General features: G+C 39.3%; 1 non-coding gene across 1 annotated transcript; it reads right to left on the bottom strand.

Moving 5' to 3' along the window:
* Positions 1-3,132: 3,132 nt before the first annotated feature.
* On the bottom strand, positions 3,133-3,238 carry LOC128289980 (small nucleolar RNA R71). Its single transcript, XR_008279620.1, has one exon. It is a non-coding gene; the product is annotated as a small nucleolar RNA R71 (small nucleolar RNA).
* Positions 3,239-8,600: the final 5,362 nt, after the last annotated feature.

Raw genomic sequence — 8,600 nt, 5'->3', positions numbered from 1 at the left:
TGTTTTCCACGTCTCCATGTTAAGGCGTTATCGTTCTTACCCTACTCATGTCGTGCCGGTTGCAGAAATTGAGGTGCAAACTGATTTGATTTTTGAGGAGGAGCCTGTGCAAATTTTGGATCGAGATGTTAAGATTCTGAGAAGGAAATCTGTCCCATTAGTAAAGGTGCTTTGGGGTAATCATGGCAGAGAGGAAGCTACTTGGGAGCCAGAGGGGGCGATGCAGCAACAATACCCTCATCTGTTCAGACCAGGTAAATTTCGAGGGCGAAATTTATTAAAGGAGGGTAGAGTTGTAACACCCCAATTTTCGGGAATTTTAGGACCTGTTTGTTTTTTGTAGGATTAAGTACGTTAGTGGGCCTCTAGAAGGCCCAAGCTTAAGGTAAAACCCGGTAGTTTTAATTAATTTTAATTCCATAAGAAAAAGGGGTTCTGGTTAATTGGGCTTTTAGGTATTAATTGTGTAAAATAAATCACAAGGAAGCATGTGGTAAAGTGGCTAAGTGACACCACTGGGAATGCTATAAGTGGCGTGTGGATGATTGGGAGGACCCAGGTTCAAGTTACAATGACAGCAAATAAGGGATTAATTTTTATGAATGGAAAAGGTAAGTAGTGGAACTAAAGTGAAAGTCTGTCATGAGAGGATTTAGGGGTTGATAAGGGATAGGATTTAGGAGTTGATAAGGGATAGGATTTAGGAGCAGATAAGGGAGGAAATCTAGGAGCTGATCAAGGAACAAGAGGTGGCCGGCCAAGGGACTTTAGCATAGGAATTTCGGCTAGGGTTAGTGCCAGTATAAATTCGGCATTAAGGGGAAGTTGGGCCATTTGCTGACCATTTCCCTCTTCATTTTTCTTCCCTCTCTTCATCAACCTTTTTCTTATTCTCCTTTCTCCTTCATAGCCGAACCCTTTTAACCTCTTGTTCATCTCCATCCTTCCCTTCAGACGTTTCAAAACCTTCATAGCCTTTGGCCATAAAAAGCCGAAATCCCGAAAGCTACACTTTCTTCTGTGCTGATTTTTCCTAGCAAAATTCTCTTATTTTGCTTATCATCTTTGGCTGATTTTTCCTAGCAGAATTGGTGTATTCGATGATCCTAATGCCTTAATTTCATGTTTTATACTTAGGCGAGCATAAGAGAGCGAAAGGAATGAGAAACAGGCCAAAAACAGAGAAAATGGGCCAAAGTACGAAATCAATACAGCCTAGACTTCCTCACACGGGTAGACCACATGACCGTGTCAATTTGGCAGAATCGAAGCACGATTCACACAGGTAGAACACACGCCAGTGCCATTCTAACAGGTTCGAGCATAGCCTAAAGTAATCTCACACGGGTGTGTCACACGGGCATGTCCCTACCGAGCCCAAGTTGAGTCCAATTCAGAAAAGACAAATTTTGAGGGCTTTTAGGCATTCTAAAGCCTATAAATACGCCCTAAAGGAAGAAGAAAAAGGAAGGCACATGGAGAAAGGAAGGAATTACTCGAAGAAAGCCGATTGATCCATCTCAGAAGCCGGATTCATCATCAAGACTGAAGATCTCCCCTCAATTTCCCTTCAAAAGTTTTGGGTTTTTTTTTATGTTTTGTATTCATTATTCTTCTGAGATGTTTTCCTTTTTAGTTATGAACTAAATCCCCTAAATACCTAAGGGGAATGAAACCTAAGACGAATCTTGTTATTATTTTCTGAATTGTATGATAAATATTTGACTTGTTATTAATTATGTGTTCTTAATTCTTGTTTTGATATTCCAGGATATTGATTCAGGTTAACCTCTTATTTAGAGGAGGAATAGACCCTGTCTAAGAGTACAATTGTCATAATTAAGCGGATTTGATTGCACGCCTAGAGATAGGGTGACAAGATTTTGCCGGATTAGGGTGAAACCTAATAAGGGGATCCATAGATCGAGTTAATGCAACCCTAGGGTGTTAATTAGAGAAAAGTCTCAATTATTCAATCGAGGAATTAGACGTTATTAGTCTTGATTAGGTATAATAACATAACTTAAGGATTTCTACGGGACAAGTTAAATGAATAAATTGTCCGATTCGGAGTCAGAATAACAAGTGAAGTCTAGGTGGATTCTTCCTTAGGTATTGTCTTAATTCAATCGTTTTCCAAAAGTAATCCCCCAATTCTATTTTCTGTGAATTCTTAGTTTAGTTAATTAGTTAGTTAAAACAAACCCCCTTATTCTTAGGCTAGATAGTAAAATGACAGTCATTACTAGTACTTTTAGTTCCTTTGGTTTCGACAATCTGGTCTTGCTAAAACTATACTACTGTTCGATAGGTACACTTTCCTACATCGTGATAATAGTTAGTTTCAAGAACGATTAATTATAAATTTATAAAACTTATCACACAAAATCGCAATCAAGTTTTTGGCGCCGTTGCCAGGGAACTAAGATATTAGGAACGCTCAATTTTTATTACTTTAGCCATTTATTTTTCTTGCAAGTTAATTATATTTTATTTTATTTTATTATTTATTAATTTACTCTTTTTTTCTCTTGGCAGGTTTTTATAGTTTATGACTAGAAGAAACTTGTCAGGACCACTACTTTTTGACGAAGAAATCGATCGCACAGTTCACAGAAACCAAAGAGATATAAGGCGAAGCTTAAGATACACAGAGAACGAGCAAGAGGACGATATTCAAACCCTAACCGTGGAGATGGATGAAAACCAAGACAATCAGCTACCTCCTGCGTACCTGTTGAACTAGCAAATCAAAATCATGCTCCTCGTACTATGTATGATTATGCTAAACCTACTTTAACAGGAACTGAGTCAAGTATAGTTAGCCTGCTATTGCTGCAAATAATTTTGAACTAAAACCTAACACTATTCAAATGATACAGTAATTTGTTCAGTTTGATGGTTTGCAGGATGATGATCCAAACACTCACTTGGCAAATTTCCTGGAATTCTGCGATACATTTAAAATTAATGGCGTTTCTGACGATGTCATTCATCTTAAGTTACTCCCTTTTTCATTGAGGAACAAAGCTAAACAGTGGTTGAACTCGTTACCATGAGGGTCAATTACTACTTGGGAACAAATAACCAAAAAAATTTTATTAAAATATTTCCCGCCGGTTAAAACAGCCAAATTACATAATGATATCTCTTTGTTTGTGCAGATGGACTTAGAAACTCTTTACGATGCATGGGAGAGATACAAGGACCTACTACAAAGGTGTCCTCACTATGGATTACCTCTATGGTTGCAAGTTTAAACATTCTACAATGGTGTGAACCCCTTGACAAGGCAAATGATTGATGTAGTAGCCGGGGGAACCATCAATAACAAAACACCTGAAGAGGCTTACGAATTCATTAAAGAGATGTCACTGAATAACTATCAGTGGCAAGTCATGAGGACTAAGCCAACTAAAACAGCAGGCATTTATAACGTCAATTCAGTTACTATGCTGTCAAACTAAGTAGAACTTCTAAATAAAAAGATTGATGGTTCACTTGGTTCTACTCAGGAACATCTAGTAATGAGGTATAAGACGAATAGAGGAGGAGCATGCACAGAGTATCAACCCTTCAACCCTAGTATCGAGAAGGAACAAGTCCAATATATGGGTAACAATAACTCTAGATCCCAAAATAACCCATATAGTAACATTTATAATGCAGGTTGGAGGAACCATCCCAATTTCTCGTGGGGCGGTCAAGGAAATCAAAGACCACAACATCCTCTGGGTTTTCAACAACCACCCTATCAAAAGGAAAAGAAACCGAACCTTGAAGAGGTGCTTTCTAAATTTATCTCAGTGTCAGAAACCCGTTTCCAGAACATCGAGACAGCACTTAAAAATCAACAAGCGTCAATCCAATGGCTCGAAACTCAGATAGGCCAGCTTTCCAAACTAATCTCCGAATGACCACAATGTAGCTTGCCAAGTAATACTGAACCCAACCCAAGGGAATAGCTCAACGTGATTAATGTTCATGATGATGAAGGATTCATTGAACCTGAGCCAGAACTAAGGCAAGAAGCTATGGTGAGCGGAGGACAAGGTGAGGTAGGTCATAATAAAAACATATTAGTGAATGTCGAATATAAACCTCGTGTGCCATACCCCAACACGACAAGGAAAGACCGCTCAGATGAACAATTTGGTAAATTTCTTAAACTCTTAAAAAAAATTACATATTAACTTACCGTTTATTGAAGCTCTATCGCAGATGCCAAACGCAATGAAATTTTTAAATGAGCTTTTAGAAAATCAGCGGAAGTTGGACGAGGCATCACATGTGGAGCCAAACGCAGTTTGCTCAGCTATTCTACAGAATAAACTACCCAACAAACTAAAAGATCTAGGGAGTTTTACGATTCCTTGCTTAATTGGTAGTTTAGATGTTAATAATGCATTAGCTGATTTAGGGGCTAGTATTAACGTCATGCCCTACAAAATGCTCAAACAATTAGGTCTTGGGAAACCCAAACAGACTAGGACGAGCATTCAATTAGCAGATAAAACTATAAGATTTCCTAGAGGTATTATTGAAGATGTGCTAGTTAAAATCGATAAATTTATATTTCCCGTTAACTTCATTGTTCTAGACATAGAAGAGGATAGCAACACTCTTTTGATTTTAGGACGGCCCTTTTTAGCAACTGTTAAAATGATTATTGATGTTGGCACAGGTGAGCTCACACTCCGTGTGGGAGACAAAACAATCACCCTTCAAGCTCTCAATTCTGGCAACACATTGGAAATTGAAGGTAATCGTCTAAACCATTCTACTAAAACTAAAAATATGGTGCAACCTACTTTGCAGGAAATGAGTCTGAAGGAAGTACATGAGCCATTCTCAAGCAGTTGCAGAGAACTTATTCATGAAGATCGAAGGCTACAAATCGAGGAGATAGATAAATAGCGGACGCATAAACTGAGAACACACAATAAACCAAAACTACGCCAGAACGAGCTCAATACCTTCCCAAATCAACTTAAGGTTGGAGATAAAGTATTATTAGATGCCGTAGATCCTCACATTGTCACTACCAATCGAATAAAGAAATCCCTCTTACGGTACTTAGCATTTTCCCATTCGGTACAGTCGAGGTAAGTCATCCCAAGTTCGGCACTTTTAAGGTAAACAACACTCGTCTAAAACCTTATTTTGATGAGAACGATAGCAAGAGGTAAGTCGAGCTTAGACTATAAATAAGCGCTTCTTTGGAGGTAACTCGAGCATTAACTGTATTAACTTCTTTAAATTTTAGTGTTTAACACCTAACTTACTAACAGAGCTCTTGAATACAGGTTTCCCATACAGACACGGCCTATCACATGGGCGTGCCTTAGGCCGTGTGGAAACAGGGCAAAGATTTTTCCCAGCATGGGCTACGAGAAATCGCCACGGCCGTGCGACATAACCGTGGGCAAACCTGCCAAAACAACATAGGCGTACGTCACGCCCGTGCATTGACACCATGGCCAAACCTGTCAAATTAACACGAGCGTGCGGCACGCTCGTGCCAAGCAACCGTGGTCAAACCTTTTAAATTACCACAGGCGTGGGACTACATACACGGGCGTGGGAGAAGCGAACAATGCCAGACACGGTCGTGTGACACGGCTGTGTACACGAATACGCCCTAGGAACACGGGCGTGAGACAACTTTCAGACGCGCCCAATTCAAAATTCACGAATCACACGGGCTGAAATTGGGGAGCACGGGTGTGTTACATGGCCGTGTGCCTCAAAATCTATAAATAGGCTGCACTATTCATTGCCTTCTTTACCCAAAAAACCCTAACCCTAGCTACTACAAATCCACACGCCCTCCCTGCCACGCCCGTGCGCTACTTCCCACTCCATTTTTGACGCTCAATCTCTCTCCCTTAGCGTTTGTTTACTCCTTTCACTTCTATTTTACTTATTTCTAATCTTTATTATCAAAATAATCTTCATTTTTCTCATACTTTTTTTCATTTTTCACATTATTCTATCATTTAATTTGCATTCTTAGGTTATTGATCATACATTCCGTGTTAAATCGAGTTATTAGGCAAACCTCATACCCATGACATTACTATACTCATTCTCATACTATTACCATGCCAATGTCACGAAATTAGGGTATCAAATTGATTATTTTGGTTGAGTTTGGTTAGTATTAGTAGTTTTGGCTGAAATTGTAAGATGAAATTCATGGCTTTTTTCTTTTCAAATTAATTTACCTACTATTATTATTCTTTATATTGCATATATACAATGTCGTCTTCATGAGGAAAGAAGACCGCTGTCCTTGTTTCAAAGAAAAGGAAGGGAGCGTTATCTTCCTCGGGTCCTACCGCGAAAATTCGCCACCCTTTCCTGCAATTCCCCATCGGGCCCCAAGAAGAAATTTTCCAAATACTCCGGGCCCGACCTCTAATTGCGGGCCGCTGCATCGACTGGGTTGCAGTAGAACAAGTTTAGTTGGATGATGCAATTCAGACCCTCCTAACCACCGATCCTTGGGAGATTTTCTTTGGGATGATCAAGCCAACATATCTCGAACTCACGATGGAACTATGCTCAACGTTTCATCTTCAGATCGTAATAACGAACTACGATGATCCCGGCACGGTGCAATTTTTCCTAGGTGGATTAGTCCGCCAGCTCAGCGTCCTAGAATTTGGTACTGCACTGGGCTTATATACGGAAGAGTTTAAGGAGGAGAATGACTTAGATACTCTTAACCGCTATATCCATCATTCTCCTTCACAGTGCTAGGACGCACTAGTACCAGGTTCAGCCACCTATAATCTTAGCCGCTCCAAGGCATCGGCTTTCCCTCCATATCTAAGGTACCTACACACTATTTTGGCTCACAGATTAACAGGAAAGCGAGAGAGCACTAGCTTCGTCAACACTTACAATGCCTACTTTCTATGGTGTATGTCACACGGGCATGTCATTGACCTTGCCTATTTCATTGCCCTCGCCATTCAACACCAGACGGAGCGGCATAGGAAGGGGCTCATCTCCATTGGCCCTTATGTTACTCGATTGGCTAGACACTTCGGGCTCCTCAACACCGCGGCCTAGGAATCATCCTTGACCTTCATTTGCCAGATGTCTCCACAAGGCATCTCGAGCATGATAAGCATGAGGATGATCGAAAAGTGCCGAGGAACCTACCCTCCTCAATATCGTCTCGCCCAACTTACCGAGGAGGAGGCCCTCGAAGACATTACTGATGATGTCCCTCCACAGCACGAGGACCCACCGTCTCAGCCACCACCACCCTCTCATCCAGTTCATGCAGCGGCTTCATATTCTGACATTTCTGAGTGTCTCACTCAATTCGAGCAACAGCGTTTTCAACGATTTGACAACATTGATGCTACTCTATGGCAAATCTGTCAGCATTTACACATCTCATCGCCACCCTCACCTCGCGAACCATCTAGCGATGAAGATGTTTAAAAACTTTTATTTATTATTTTATGTTTTTACTTTTATTTTATTTTAAGACTACTTTTTATTTTTCTTTCATCTTATTTTTATTAGGATTAATAATTTTTATTTAACAATTTTGAATTCCGCTATTTCCTACCGAGTAATCATTCTTCCTTATATTTTTTCTAAAAGATTTCCTGATGCTATCACAGTTATAAAAAGTTCCAAAGCTCACTATTACTTAGGGACTCAAAACTCCACTGGGAAAGGTTCTCCACGACTGCCATGTCCTACTCGACCACGACCATAACCAACTTCAGATATAATATTCTTTTGGCGCAAGACTTATGGACTAATGAACCTCTACCACCACCGGAGTATCCTACTCCACCCTCACACCGATTATTCTCCGAAACTCCAGTTCAAGGAAATTCATTCATCACTCAGAAAGTTTCATTTCTCTCCCTATCTTATTTTTATATTCTTATATCTATCTTTGTACATTGAGGGCAATGTACATCTTAAGTGTAGGGGGTGTTCATTTCACTATCAAAAAAATCCTTGAATGATTGCCCTGTTCTCTTGAAAAGCTCTTACATCATGTTTAAGATAAATTTTGATTGATTTTTTACTTTTATTGATATATCTTGAATTAAAACATAGGCATTTATGCATTTATTGTTTAAATTTTAAGACATTAGGGAATTAAGCATGATAAGTTGATTTTTTTGAAGAATTAAAAACTTAGGTTGTTTCTCTAAGTTTAGGTATTATCTTGGCATTCACAAGTTTAGACATCAAAAAGCCATAATTTTTGTGAGATCTTGAGCCTTTCAAGCATCTATTATTTCTTTCATGCCCACTTTCATTATGAGTGCATCAGTATTGAATTGTTATTTTAGAACTTGCTTGATTATGCATGTCAAGACCACACCATTTGATTTGATATGTCAAAATGATAAAGGCACTTAGGTTTAACCCACTCATGCCATCAAAAACCTACCTCCATGATTAACCTCAATAAACCCCATTGAGCCAACCAACCCACTCATTGATTTACCCTCAATATTAACCTATAACTCATTATTGTTGAAATCTCCTAAATTAATTTGATCCCTATTTTTGTCGAGATTTGAGTTGGAATAATTGTTTAGCTATGTTTTATT

Source organism: Gossypium arboreum, chromosome 2 (genome assembly GCF_025698485.1).
Source record: "Gossypium arboreum isolate Shixiya-1 chromosome 2, ASM2569848v2, whole genome shotgun sequence".
Lineage (NCBI taxonomy): Eukaryota > Viridiplantae > Streptophyta > Magnoliopsida > Malvales > Malvaceae > Gossypium > Gossypium arboreum.
Note: the sequence above shows the minus strand (reverse complement) of the source record. Positions and strands in the feature narration are given on the sequence as shown.